The sequence below is a fragment of the Ailuropoda melanoleuca genome, unplaced genomic scaffold, assembly GCF_002007445.2.
Source record: "Ailuropoda melanoleuca isolate Jingjing unplaced genomic scaffold, ASM200744v2 unplaced-scaffold7743, whole genome shotgun sequence".
Lineage (NCBI taxonomy): Eukaryota > Metazoa > Chordata > Mammalia > Carnivora > Ursidae > Ailuropoda > Ailuropoda melanoleuca.
Window position 1 is genome coordinate 341,570 of NW_023253040.1, and position 16,253 is coordinate 357,822.

A 16,253-nucleotide genomic window follows, 5' to 3' on the forward strand; every position below is an offset into this window, starting at 1 on the left:
ATCCAGCTCAACTCAGGGGACCGGCTGAAAAAGGTGTCCCCTACTCCTCCGCCATCTTAACCTCCCTCCATCCCTTGCTGTTTAAGTCTAAATTTATTTTAAAAAAAGAAAGTCTTTCCATGTCAACTCAGGTGCCCCCATATCTATTCCCTTAGGTTGCTCTNCCCTCCCCCTTCTGTTTAGCTTCCGATATCTGTGCGCGGTTTCACGGCTCCCCGCTTCGTACCTCGATACTCAGCGCTGGAGATGTTCATTTGTAGAGATCCAGATGTATCTTCCTGCGTCTCAGGCTGATTCCGTGGATATTCCTGCTGGTCTGGTACCTATCCAGCTCAACTCAGGGGACCGGCTGAAAAAGGTGTCCCCTACTCCTCCGCCATCTTAACCTCCCTCCATCCCTTGCTGTTTAAGTCTAAATTTATTTTAAAAAAAGAAAGTCTTTCCATGTCAACTCAGGTGCCCCCATATCTATTCCCTTAGGTTGCTCTGAGAATTAACAGGACCCCAAAGGATTCTCCAGTAAACTGCTACTAGTTATTTGTTTAAACAGCCAAGTAGAAACTACAATTAAAATTAATGGGAAATCCTGCTGAAGTCTGATAGTTATGAGAGGTATACTCTCTACCTGGACCCCACACCTATAAGACAAAAAGACAAAAGAGAAAACAAACAAACAAACAAATTAATAGAGGGGCACATAATACAATAAGGAAGATTGATACAAATGATTCTGGGACATTTCATAGAAGAAAAACATTATTTTTTTACTGTGCAACACAGGCCTAGTCAATCTATTTGGTAGAAATCTCTTCAATTTAAAGGTCAAATATATTTTGCCTCCAGGGGAGACCTCACCTTAAAGTTTCCTGATGAGTACTCCTTATACTCTTCTCTTTATGTAGAAGAAGAATGATGACAACAAGAGTCCCCTAGTTTAATTAAGGTACGCAAAAATATGTGCCTTACTTCTAATACCGGCTTTGGGAGAAAAAAATAAATAAATAAAACAAAACGTAGAGCCTATAAATACCCAGAAAGAAACAACAAACTTCTTCCTCAATTACTTGGATATCCATTAAGTCTGAGGTCACACAAGACTTTACACCAATGGTAGAAGACCTAATTGTCCTGGGACTAATCTTTTCACGTACCAGATCCAGTAATATACTGATTTTACTGGCTCAAAAACTTAATGGCAGGAATAGTGATTTTTCTATTAACAAGATAACTATTCCCTTTTTCACAGTTGTTCCAAATCCAAACACTTTTGACACAAGTTCCACCAGACATAAAATGGATTACTCCTGTCAACCTATGTTAGCTTTCCTAAGCATCTCTGTACATCCCAAGATCCAGTATGTACTTGTGTTTACTTGAGACAATCAATAATATACCTGGACAGTCATACCTCAAAGGTTCACTGAGGTCCCTTCTTGTCCCTGCAAAGTACTCCAACAAAATATAACCACACTCCACTTTCCTGGAAATTCAACCCTTTCAAAATATGTAGACAGCATCTTGCTGTAATGGGTTACTAAAAAGGCATCACTTAAAAGATTCCACTCATTTGCTCCAGCAGTTAGATGTAAAAGGACATATAGTCCCAGGAACAATTACAACTATGTCTAGATACTGTTATCACCTAGGTTATAATCTAAGCACTGAAGAAATCCACTTATCTCCAGAGAAAGTAAAGGGAATCCAAGAGTTTGCTAGGCCCCCAACTAAACGAAAGTTTTGTGGATTCTTAGGCTTGTCTGTATGTTGCAGATTAGGGTCTATGAGACTAGTTCCTAGTTTTTCTCTATTGGCTTCCCCACTCTATGTACTTATTAATATTTCACTCCCTGAATACCTTCCTTGGGAAAATAAACAGAAGCAGACCTTATAAGACTAAAACTCTGCAAGAACTTTCTGCCCCAAGGCTAGCTGACTATTCTATCACCTTATTTGTACATGAAAGAGATCATCAAGTCCTAAATGTGCTCTTGAGAGAAATGGGAAATGAATGCAGTCCCATTGCTTATTACAGCACACAATTTGATTAATTTACTGGTGCCTAATCCAATTGCTTTAAGGCCATAGCTTCAGCTGCAAAGTTAATAGAAGCTTTGGCAGATTTAACCCATGGAAATGACTTTTATTTACAAACTTCACATGCTGTCCTAAGTCTCCTTAAATCTGAACTGACTCAACATTTTTCTGAGAGCAGAATAATCTCCTGAGACTACATCAAAATCTATATCTTAAACATTTTAATATTTTGAATCCTGCTATCTTAATACCCTTACCTATGAAATTGAGCCCCATGAGGGTGAAATAATAATATTTCATTTCATGACACCATGTCTTGTTTTATAAGACACCCCATTTGACTGATCCTGATCTAATGATGTTTGTTGAAGTGCTTTGCACTAAAGATGGGGGGGAAATTCTAAGCTGACTATGCCATAACTACCCAATATTAACTACATGAGAGGAGAAATATTTTTGGGCTAAATCAGTCAAAAAAATAAAAAAAAATAAAGATAAACCCTCCATGCTCTTACCAGAGCATGCTAGTTATCAGAAGGACAGGTTTTTATCACTTACAGTGATAACTGGTATGCTTTTGAGGTTGTCCATGATATGGGGTTGTTGTAGAAACAAAGGGGTTTTCTTATGTTCATGGGGACCCAAGTCAAAAATGAAATCAAGTAAATGATCTCCTTACTGCTACTCTTTTACCTTGTGAAATTATTGTTAACAAAACAGTCTTGCACCAAAAAGACTGAACCTGAGTATCACAGAGATGCCCTGGCTGACTTTCATGCAAATGATTTACCCATTGTTCTCTGGAATCACAGAAGTCATGATGTGCAAACAATGGTTTTAAATAAGTCAAGGCTGTGGAAATGCAATATGGCCACTGCATTCTTCCCAGCTTTCTGGCAAACCCCATCTTTACTTTTTGTATTCCTTCACTCACCACGGATAAGTCAAATCATAAATAAACACTGATGGGGAGACTTTTATAAAATTGTGAAAGCAGCTAATTACTGCCTATTTTGTCAGGTCCATAGTTTTCAGGAAAAGAAAAAAAAAACAGCAACAACAACTTTAATTCCCAGAGAACTCCAACCTCCTTCCACTGAAAATTTGAGCACCTGTATTTGGATTTAATTCAACTGCCACATATTATGTGTTATCCATATGTTCTTATTTTTGTGTATATTCTTAATGTAGATTGAAGATCTCTTCTCTAGACAGCTGATGCCTTCACAGTGACAAAAAGATTGTCAGAACACATGTTTTCCAGGGCTCCGAGGTATCTGAGCCATTAAGCATCTAATGCTTGATTTTGGCTCAGGTCATAATCTCAGGGTCATGAGATCAAGCCCCACATTGGGCTCTTTGCTTAGTGGGGCATCTGTTTAAGATTATCCTTCTCCCTCTGTCCCTCCCCCAATTCAGGCTTTCTATCTATGTCTCTCTAAAGTAAATAAATGATTTTTAAAAATGTGTTCCTCAATTAGAGTATACTCTCCAAGAACTCCATTGATCAGGGCACCCACTTCCCTGTACATATGATACTAGCCTTAATGAATGTTTTGGAAACATGTTGGAATTTTCACTGTTTTTGTCACCCTCAATCATCAGGCAACTTCATGAGAACAAATAATATTCTCAAACTTAAAATATCTAAACTTGTTGAAACTACTGGACCCCCTTGGTCTAAGGTCTTTGGTCTTGCTGACTGTTCACAGTACCCCTTTTGGAAAACATAACCTTTGTCTACATGTGATAGTCACTCACCAGTAGACCAAAGTCTATTTGTATAAAAGTTTCTGTTGTTTCCTTTTTAACTCATGCTAATAAAACCACCTACCATATGTTCCTAATGTCTCATACTAAAATCTATTATCAACAGTTTATAAAAGCTTTTGTAGATTCTAATTCAAAAGAGCCTATGAGTCACAGCCTTGAGTCTGGTGGCTTAGAAATGTCACCTTGGAAGACAACCCTTGAAAATCCTGTTGAAAATGATCTTACCAAAGTCCCCTGACTGATGACACTGCTACAAAACTAGAAGGTATTGAGATTTGTGTGTACATTTCACAGCTAAAAAAATGCTCCACCTGATATGGTCCTGTCCAAATGGTAGCAATTTCTGATCAAATTGATGAAGAAGAAAACCAACTGACTTTAATGTAGACTGTCTCCAATGAAGATACCAATCAAGACCATAAAAACTAAATATGAGAGACCTCTTTCTTCTCTTTAATTCCTTTATGCTGACATAGGCTTGGAAAGATCATGTTATCATTTTTATATCCCAAGCCATCAATAAGAGGGGTAATCTTAAATCATAGTACATTTCCATTCCCAACTTTTTATAATTACCTAAATTGGATCTGCCCACAATTATGAAAAGATTTCACCAGCAGTAACCATCTCTGTGAATAATTTATAATAGTTTTTTTTTTTATTTCTGTCTAGGATGTTTGCTTTTCAAGTACATTGAAAAACTTAAACCCTTGTTTAAACAAAAAAAATTAAATAATTCCTGCAAATGAATCCTCTAATTGTGTTACCTTAACAGAAGTGATTGTTCACCAACAGTATTTATCTTTTTCTGTCCTTGTTATCATTCTCCTTGGTTTAGAAAATGCCTAGATATTTGACACAAAATCTATTAACACCTCTTACATTACCTAACTTTGCCCCTAACTGTTCACAAACACCTTACCGGTAAACTTCCCTGAATTTACATGGTAAAGCTAAAAATGACCTATTGGGAGACATTTATATCTCAGATTTGCTTCTTTTAGAAAGGTCCTACTTTACTGGTTAGGAGTGAGTACAAATGAGACTATGGTCAGGAAACATTTGCTATATCTTGTGCTAAGTCTACGTCACCAAACCAAGAGTTAATACATATCTAGTTGCAGTTCACAACATGCCACACCCAAATATGCCAGTTTGTCATGTGAATTATTTTGAGCCAAAGTCAACTGAGAGCAAATGAATGTCAGAAAAGCTCTTACCTCACCTCAAGTGCCTAAAATAAAGTACACATTTCTTCTTTTGTATGGGAAATTTAAAAGAAATTTTCCATCAGTAAAGTCATCTATAACCAGGAATAGAGCTACTTCCAGATACTTTTCTTTTTTAAAGAGGGACCTATCTGCATAAAAAGGCAACATGTATTTACTATACATTCCTCCTCTCATCTGTTAATATTTTAATGATCAGTCATGTGATCAAGGACAATATCAGCAATGATAATATTGCTAATACATAAACTTCATGTAATATCATTAAAAAGGACAGTCTACCTTTGTGATTTTCCTCTCAAGAGCACATAACCTCAAAAGGACAAAAGAAGAGAGAAGAGCAAACCATGAAACAGACTCTGCACTCTAGCAAATACGCTGATGGTCACCAGATGGGAGGTGTGGGGGGGAATGAATGAAACAGGTGATGGGAATTAATGAGTGCACATGTTTCAAAACATTGCGGCCTGAGAATATGCAGGGGATAATCTCAGTCTTTTGGTATCAGTTGAGATCTGTTTTGTGACCCAGTATATAGTCTATTCTGGAGAAAGTTCCATGTGCATTCGGAAAGTATGAATATTCTGTTGTTCTGGGGACACATCTAATTTTTCATTAGAATACATGAAAAGAATGAAAGACAGTGAAAGATTAAATTTGTCTCTCCAACCATTCTGAACGACAGCCTTGCTGGTTAAAGAATCCTTGGCTGCATGTTCTTCTCACTTAGTGCTCTGAATATGTCTTGCCAGCTTTTTCTGGCTTACCAGGTCTCTGTAGACTGGTCTGACATTATTCTGATGTTCCTCCCTCTGTATGTGAGGAATCTCTTGCCCCTCACCATTTTCAAGATTGTTTCCTTGTATCTAAGATTTGCAAATTGAAATATTATGTGACGTGGTGTTGGTCTGTTCTCATTGATCTTGGGAGGGGTCCTCTCTGCCTCTTGGACATGAATGCTGGTTTGCTTTGCCTGATTAGGGAAGTTCTCTGCTACAATTTGTTCAAATATCTCTTCTAGACCTCTCTCTTTCTCCACCCCCTTGGGGATACCAATGATTCTGACATTGGGATGTTTCATTGAGTCAGTAATCTTCTGTAGTCTTTTTCTCGAAAGTGGAGTTTTTTAAGCCATGTTTCTTCTCTTTCCTTCTTTTCTATCATCTTATTCTGTAACTCATTAATTCGTTCTTCTGCCTCATTTACCCTGGCCTTCAAAGCATCCAGTTTAGACTGCATTTGATTTGTAACACTCTTAATTTCTGCCAGATTCTTTCTCATTTCAGCCCTTAGAGATTCTATATTTTTGATCGTATTTTTCTCAAGCCTACACATCATCTTGAACATTGTTACTCTGAACTCCATTTCTGACAATTTGATTATATCCATATCCATTAGTTCTGTGGCAGAGGTCACAGTCTCTGTTCCTTTCCTTTGTTGGGGGTTCCTCCTCATTGTCATTCTGATGAGGTGTGGTTGTGGGGATGTGCAGAGCCCAAATTACTGACCAGGACCCAAGCAAGATGCACTTGTCTTATAGGGAGCTTGGGGATGTGGGCTTCTTGTTTTTTCAGCCTACCTTCTCGGGGAGGGGCCTGCATATTGCTTGGAGCACTGGGTGTTATATGCAAACGATGAATCATGGAACACTACATCAAAAACTAATGATGTACTGTATGGTAAGTAACATAACATAATAAAAGATTTAAAAAAAAAAGAGTGCACTTGTGATGAGAATTGGGTGTTGTGTGGAAGTGCTGAATCACAATATTGTATACCTGAAACTAATATAGCACTGTACATTAACTAGCAGGAATTTAAATAAAAACCTAAAAAAAAAAGGAAACATAACCTTAGTCTAATTTTCAGAAAACTTTCAGACAATTATGAATAGGCAACTTCCTGTAAAATACTTGACCTCAGAATTCTGATATCAAAAACAAGGAAAATGTAAGGCCCCTGGGTTGCTCAGGTGACTTTCCAAAATCTAAGTCGATATGTCATAAAATGTATTAAACTTGCCAGTCTTTATTTTACTGTGTACCCTGGTGCTTGTACTACTAATATATTTACTAATCTGTTTTGAGGTATTTAAAATCCATTGAGCTTTGTATTTTAGAAATGAATATAAATAACTCAATGATGAGGTCTCTCAAACCTTGTATTCTAATTAAGGACTTCCCTGCATTATCTTATATTTCAGTCATTGGATATTTTATTAGTAAAATTAATGCAATGTATTTTTGCTTTATGGTTGTTAAAATAAGTGATTAAAAACCTATATATGAGAGAATTTATTTTTTTCCAGTAACTAACATGCCATGTTTTCATTTGGACAGTGGGTGTGTTTAGGGTTCAATTAAAAACTTTTAAAAATGAAAGAAAACAAAAAAACAAAAACAAAAAAGGAAAACATATCCAGAATTCTGTACAGGTACTTCCAAAGAACCATGATACCTTTCCTTGGGAAAACTTCACAAATATTATAATGAAGGTACTGTCCAGGGATGCCTGGGTGGCTCAGTCAGTTAAGTTGTCTGCCTTCAGCCCAGGTCATGATCTCAGAGTCTGGGGATCAAGCTCCACATCAGGCTACTTGCTCAGAAAAGAGTCTGCTTCTCTCTCTCCCTCTGCCCATCCCCCTGCTCATGCTTTCTATCTCACTCACTCACTCTCTCAAATAAATAAATTAAATCTTAAAGCAAAAACAAAAACAACTAATACTGTCCGCATAAGCATAATTTGATGACATATTTTCCCAGTTTTATTGAGTTCTGGGTGACAAAGAGTGTATGTATTTATGGTATATAATATGATGTTTTGATATCTGTATACATTGTGATCTGCTTATAAGGATCAAGCTAATTAGCATATCTATTACCTCACATAATTAACTTCTTAAAAAATATATCTTATGTATTTATTTGAGAGAGAGAGCATAAGAGAGAGAGCACACAAGCAAGGGAGAGGGGTAGAAGCTGAGGGAGAAGCAGGCACCCTGCCTGATGTGAAACTCAATCCCAGGACCCTGGGATCATGACCTGAGCTGAAGACAGACACTTACCAACTGAGCCACCCAGGCACTCCCATGGTTAACTTTTTGTATATGTTTGTGTGGTGAGGAAAATTGAGATCTGCACTCAGCAAATATCAAGTATACAACACAGTATTTACTGCTCCAACCATACTGTCCATTAGATCATCACTATGGTTTCATGTTGTAACTGAAATTTTCTTTTTTTAAATTTTTTTATTATATTATGTTAGTCACCATACAGTACATCCCTGGTTTTGATGTAAAGTTCCATGACTTATTACTTGTGTATAACACCCAGTGCACCGTGCAATACGTGCCCTCCCTAATACCTATCACCAGTCTATACCATTCCCCCACCCCCCTCCCCTCTGAAGTCCTCAGTTTCTTTCCCAGAGTCCATAGTCTCTCATGGTTCATTCCCCCTTCTGTTTACCATGACTGAAAGTTTCTACTCCTTTTCCCCAACAACCACCACTGATAACCATCATTCTATCTTCTGTTACTAGTTTAACTTTTTTTTTAATTCCATGTGTAAGTAAGTTCATGCAATATTTGCCTTTGTGTGTCTAACTTATTTCATTTAGCATAATGCCCTATAGGTCTATCCATGTTGACACAAATGCCAGGACTTTTTTCTTTTTTTATGACTGAAATTTCCATTGTGTGTGTACACCACAAAATATTGATTTCATTTCATTTGGATATACATTCAAAAGTGGGATTGCTGCATGATAGGGCCGATCTATCCTTATTATTTTGAGGGATCTTCGTAGTGTTCTCAATAATAGTTGTACCAATCTCCACTCTTACAAGTAATGTACATGGCTCCTTTACTTTGACATACTCTCAATAACGTTTGTAACTTTTCATCATAGACTTCCTAACAAGAGTGAAGTGATATCTGCTTGAAGTTTGGGTTACCATTTTCCTAGTGATTAGTTAGGTTGAGAACCTTTTCATGTACCTATTGGCCATTTTGTCTTCCTTGGAAAAATGTCTATTCAAGTCCTTTGCTCATATTTTAATTATTATTTATTATTTTTTGCTACTAACTTGTATAAGTTCCTTTTATATTTTGGATATTAATGCTTTATGATATAAATGTTTTGCAAATATTCATTCCTATTTCATAGATTCTCTTTTCATTTGTTGATTATTTCCTTTGCTGTGCAGAAATGTTTCAGCTTGATGTAATCCTAAGAAATCATGAGAATAGTATTGAGGATTTTTCTTCTTTTTTAGAGGAGTTTTACAGTTTGAAGTCTTACATTTAACTCTAATGCATTTTGAGGAAATTGTTGTGCATAATGTAATATAAAGCTCTAATATCGTCTCCCATCTGCTTATCTTGTTTTCAAAGCACCATTTATTGAAGAGACTTACTCTTTCCATTATGTATTATTGGTGTCTTTGTAAAAGAAAAAAAAAAAAGTCAGTAATAGACTTAGGTTTATTGTTAGGTTCCATTCCATTGGTCTTATTCTTTTATATAAGTACTATGCTGATTTCATTAATATAGCTTTGTAATATAGTTTGAGATCAGGAGGTGTAATACTTCAAGCTTTGTTTTGTGAAAGTTTTCTTTAGTTATTCAGAGTCTTTTGGGTTCCACAGAAACTTCAAGTTTATTTTTTCTGTTTTTAAAAAAAATCTCATTAGAATCTCTTTAAGCATTGCTTTGAATCTGTAGAGAATGTGAGGTATAATAGATATATTTTTAAAGATTTTATTTATTTATTTGACAGAGAGAAAGACAGCCAGCGAGAGAGGGAACACAAGCAGGGGGGGGTGAGAGAGGAAGAAGCAGGCTCCCAGTGGAGCAGGGAGCCTGATGCAGGGCTCGATCCCAGGACCCTGGGATCATGCCCTGAGCCAAAGGCAGATGCTTAATGACTGAGCAACCCAGGCACCCCTATAATACATATTTTAAGAATGTAAATTCTTCCAATCCATAAATATGGAGTATCTTTCCACTTATTTGTGTATTCTTCATTTTTTTAAATTAATGTTTCATAACTTTCTATATACTGTGTTAACCTTCTGGGCAAATTTATTCTTATGTATTTTAGTCATTTGATACCATTGAAAAAGGAAATTTTATTTCTTTTTTTGGTTAGTATCAAATGTAATTGATTGTAGTATACCATGCCTCTGTCTCTCTTTTGACACATCTGTCCTTCTGCACTGAAAGAAACAATCAATAAAACTAAAATGCAAACTACAGAATGGGAGAAGATATTTGCAAATAGCATGTCCAATAAGTGTTAGTATCAATTAACTTATAAAATGAAACACCTTCCAAAAAATACAATTAAAAATGGGTATGGGGCGCCTGGGTGGCACAGCGGTTAAACGTCTGCCTTCGGCTCAGGGCGTGATCCCGGCGTTATGGGATCGAGCCCCACATCAGGCTCCTCCACTATGAGCCTGCTTCTTCCTCTCCCACTCCCCCTGCTTGTGTTCCCTCTCTCACTGGCTGTCTCTATCTCTGTCGAATAAATAAATAAAATCTTAAAAAAAAAATGGGTAGAAGACATGAACAGACAATTCTCTAAAGAAGATATACTGCAGGCACATGAAAAGATGTTCAGTATCACTGATCATCAGATAAATAAATCAAAGCCAAAGTGAGATATTACCTCACACCTGTGTGAAAGACAAAAATTCAAAATTACAAGAAACAAAAAGTGTTGGCAAGAATGTGGAGAAAAAGAACTCTCCTGCCCTGTTGGTGGGAATGTGAACAGGTACAACCACTGTGGAAAATAGTATGGAGGTTCCTCAAAAAGCAGCGTTCCCTTAAAAATAGGGGCACTTTGGTGGCTCAATCAGTTAAGCATCAGAATCTTGATCTCAACTCAGGTATTGATCTTAGGGTCATGAGTTCAATCCCCAGGGCTCCACGCTGGTTGTGGAGCTTACTTTTTAAAAAATGCTAAATATAGAACTACTTTATGATCCATAATTGTACTGCTGAGTAGTTACCCTCCCAAAAAAACCCACTAATTCAAATAGACACATTTATCCCTATGTTTATTGCCACATTATTTACAATTGCAAATTTGGAAGAAGCCCAAATGCCCATGGAATGATGAATAGATAAAGAAGAGGTGGTTTATGTATACAATGGGATATTATTTAACCATAAACAGAATGAAATCTTACAATTTGCAATTACATGGATGGAACTGGAAAGTAAAATGCTCAGTGAAATAAACCACTCAAGGAATGACAAATACTATATAATCTCAATCATAAGGAATTTAAGAAATGAAACAAATAAGGAAAATAAAATAAAAGAGACACAAACCAGAAGGGAGGTGGGAAGGGGATGGGTGAAATAAGTTTGAGAGGATTAAAGAGAACACTTATGATAACAACCAGTAGTGTATAGAATGTTGAATAACTATATTGTACACTAGAAACTATTAGAACACTGTATGTTAACTATACTGGAATTAAAATTAAAAACTTAAAAAATTCAGAATTGGGGTAAAGTTTGTTTGATAGTCCTTGCAATATCCTTGCAACTATTTTATAAGTTTGAACTCAGTTTACAAATTAGATATATTTGAGTAAAAAAAAAGACCAAAACTAATAAACCATGTATTTATTGCAATAATTTCAAAATGTATTTTCCTTTTTTTTCAAAATTTACTTTCATGTCATATTTATTTATTTTTTTAACAATTTTATTTATTTATTTGACAGAGGGAGAGACAGCCAGTGAGAGAGGGAACACAAGCAGGGGGAGTGGGAGAGGAAGAAGCAGGTTCCAAGCATAGCAGGGAGCCCCATGCGGGGCTCAATCACAGGACCCTGGGATCACGCCCTGAGCCGAAGGCAGATACTTAATGACTGAGCCACTCAGGCGCCCCTTCATGTCATATTTAATATCAAGTTAATATGCTTATAATTTAATGAAGTAAATACAATATTAATTCAAAGTTTTGAGACCTTTTTATCCCTATATACTAAAATTGTATATTTCTTAACACAAACTGCCTAATTTTTATTTTGAATTTTGCTTTTTTTGGCAAAAATAAAAATAAATTTGGATGATGAATTTTATTTTTTCATGAATGTGAAAAAGTCAACATTTAGAAAATAACAATATATAATTATGTTAAGCTGAGTAAACAATGGTTAAAACATTATCTAATTATCTACACTTCATTTGTGCTATTAATTTTCTATGTAAAATATTAAATTTTATTAATTAAAATATTTTCTTTTCTTTTTGTCGAGGAAAAAGAATTTCAACTCTCAGATATTAGTATTATCTATAAGAAATTCTTTGTTAAGACAGTTGAAGAATTGGAATTATTTTAAGATGTGAATTTTGAGTTTCTGTTGGTAAAATGTTAAATAGTTTCTGCTCCAAAACAAAGAAACAAAAATTCCAATATTGTAGGTACTAAAGAACTTTTGGGCAGACACCAAAAACAATGAGATTCAACATCCAATTTTTTACACATCTTCCTCTTTTGGTATATCATTGTGCATTAATTTCTCTAGACAAATGGAAAAAGCTGACAAATGTCTTTAAAATTATTTTATTGCTCTTTTATGTATTCTTCAACTCCACCATATATGGCTTTTGCACATATGATCCAGATGTCTATTGCTTTTTCTTGTTTTAACTGTGATTCTTAATGTGTTCCTTTCACTGGGCTTTGTTCTATAGGCTAGTCTTCACTGAGGCTTCATTTTAGCTTCTAGCCAACCCAGAAGGGAATCCTTTCCTCCCTCCATGCTTGAGCAGCACCTTGGATAACAAATAAACAAATCATAAAATGGGCAGAAGATATGAATAGACACTTTTCCAATGAAGACATACAAATGGCTAGGAGACACATGAAAATGTTCAAAATCATTAGCCATCAGGGAAATGAATATCAAACCCACACTAAGATACCACCTTATGCCAGTTAGAACAGCAAAAATTGACAAGGCAAGAAACAACAATTGTTGGAGAATGCGGAGAAAGGGGATCCCTCCTACATTGTTGGTGGGAATGCAAAATGGTACAGCCACTATGGAAAACAGTGTGGAAATTCCTTAAAAAGTTAAAAATTGAGCTACCCTATGATCCAGCCATTACACTACTGGGTATTTACGCTAAAGATACAGACGTAGTGAAGAGAAGGGCCATATGCACCCCAATGTTCATAGCAGCATTGTCCACAATAGCTAAATCGTGGAAGGAGCTGAGATGCCCTTCAACTGATGACTGGATTAAGAAGATGTGGTCCATATATACAATGGAATATTACTCAGCTATCAAAAAGAATGATTTCTCAACATTTGCTGAAAGATGGATGGCACTTGAGGAGATAATGCTAAGTGAAAGAAGTGAAGCAGAGAAAGATAATTATCATGTGGTTTCTCTCATCTATGGAACATAAGAACAGCAAAGATCGGTAGGGGGAGAAAGGGATAAAGAAAGGGGGTAATCAGAAGTGCGAATGAAGCATGAGAGACTATGGACTCTGAGAAAGAAACTGAGGGATTCAGAGGGGAGGGCGGTGGGGGGAATGGGATAGACTGGTGATGGGTAGTAAGGAGGGCACATATTGCATGGTACACTGGGTGTTATATGCAACTAATGAATCTTTGAACTTTACATCAAAAACTAGGGATATACTGTATGGTGACTAACATAATATAATAAAAAATATTATTATAAAAATTATGGTGACTTCTAAACCAGCTTTTTATTTATTAATAAACCACTGGGAATGTGACATAATAACCTGACTTTGTACATATGTATATATTCAAAGGACATTAAGTTTTGCTAAATAATTATATCTTTCCCTTACGTAAATGAAACATTCAACATATGTGACTGCATGACTTCAAGAAAAACAGAATCTTTGTTTGTATTCCTTTGTTTATGTCTGTAAGATTAGAGAAAAAGTTATTTGCTTATGTTGGATCATTTAGTATAGTCTAAATGTGAGGTCATGATAGTTAATAGCTAATGAGAATTGATAATGCTCCTGTTAGATTACGAGGAATCCTAAAACTATAAATATAGACTTTGGGCTGTTTTTCAGAAAGCAACATAATTTGTCATTATGCATGACACAGTAATAGTGTGATACAAATACCTAGTGTTTTAGAAAAGCTTCCGTATTTAGTCAAATTATATACACTTGGTAGCAAGTTAAGTTTGAAACTCAGAGTCAGATGTAACGTGAATGAAAACTAATTGAGTTCACATATCACTTATGAAACTCTTTACCTTAAAAAAGATGGGATTTCTGCAGAAATATTTAAGATATATACAATGGCAATTTTTCAATTAAACAATTGTGAATATCAATATTATTCTTGTTAGATATGTAAATTGATTTTTTTTTATATTTCTTTGTGCTGACAGGCAGTGAAAAGACTCAAGCATGACCAATGTCACCTTGGTGGCAGGATTTCTCCTTGCGGGGTTTTCTGACAGCCAAGAACTTCAGATAGTATATGGGGTGCTCTTCCTGGTGATATATCTGCTATCCTAATGAGTAATCTTCTCATCGTCACTCTCACTACCCTAGACCTGCAGCTACAAACACCAATGTACTTTTTCCTGAAGAACTTGTCTTTCCTGGATGTTTTCCTTGTGTCTGTCCCAGTCCCCAGTTTCATTGTCAACAGCCTAACTGACAGCAATTCCATTTCCACTTTAGGATGTGCCTTCCAGCTACTTTTAATCTCTTCCTTCTCAGCAGGTGAGGTATTTGTCCTCACTGCCATGTCCTATGACTGCTATGTAGCCCTATGCTGTCCCCTGCACTATGAGGTCATCATTAATGGTGATGCCTGTGTACTGACGGCAGGTGTCTCCTGGGCCATTGGGGGACTCTTTGGAGCTCTGTACACTGCTGGCACATTTTTTATGCCATTCTGTGGCTCCAATATGATCCCACAGTTTTTCTGTGATGTTTTCTCGTTGCTAAGAATTTACTGTTCTGAAACACTCCTGGTAGTTTACACAAGTATTGGAATAGGCATGTGTTTATGCATGTCGTGTTTCAACTGCATTGTTATCTCTTATGTTAATATTTTCTCCACTGTGCCGAAAATTCTAACCACAAAAGGCCAGTCAAAAGCTTTCTCCACATGTTTTCCCCATCTCATTGTTTTTACTCTTTTCATTATCACTGCTTGTTTTGTTTACCTCAAACCATCCTCATATCCACCCGCAGTTATTGACAGGCTGCTTTCTGTGATCTACACTGTGGTACATCCAATAATCAACCCTGTAATCTACAGCCTGAGGAACAAGGACATGAAACTGGCTCTTATGAGATTGCTGCACAAAACTTATGGCCGAGAATCACACTCCCTTTAACACTGTCTATGGTCTGTGCTCTAGTGCCATACTGATCACAGTAGACTTTCTCATCAGTTAACTCACTCTTATATGCAAGACTTGAGACAAAAAAGGTAATGTACTCACATACACCTAAGGAAATAAATGCTCAAGTGCTGAATTGACTGATTCCAATTTTGGATAATAGCATTATACCCAGGTAACAGATAGGTGTCATGTTTCTCATTCAGAGATTTTCTATAACAAAGAATATCTCCATTTGTGGTATAACTTTCTGAAAAAAAATTCTCCTGTTTTTCACAGTGTTTGTAAATTTGGTCATTGAATAATTAATTTTCTCAATTTTATTCCCTGGACATTAAAACAAAAATGAGGCCCTTCAACAGGTACAGTACCATAAAGACCATGTGAGCTACCATGATACAGTTTACACAATACTTTCCCAAAGGATCAGACGATCTAATGTTGAAGCAGAACAAAAATCAAAAAAGAATAATGTAGTGGGTTAAGGATCATTCAAGAGGTGTGTCTATATCTGCAACCAATACTCAGGAAAGACACCTAAAACAGCCACAATCCTGGAGGGAGATGCATCCCAGCACAGTTCCTAAAAATAAGTAGTGGTCAACTGGGTAAATAGTATTTCCTGAGAGAAACTAGACAGATGTCTGGAACTATGACATGAGTTTCTGTATGTCTACTTGTCTATAATGCAGAAAGATCTTTACCTCTCTTCATGTCAGGGTAAAGTTCCTAAACTGAATAAAAAGAAGTTATTAAATATAATCATAGCAGTAGTTTCTCATTGGGGGATAGACTTTCTTTTGGCTTATTCACTAGTGCCTAC

At 36.2% G+C, this 16,253-nt stretch overlaps 1 pseudogene; it reads left to right on the top strand.

Annotated features, from left to right (window-relative positions):
- The first annotated feature begins 14,480 nt into the window (after nucleotides 1-14,480).
- Nucleotides 14,481-15,424, top strand: LOC117800762 (annotated as a pseudogene).
- The last annotated feature ends 829 nt before the right edge of the window (nucleotides 15,425-16,253 follow it).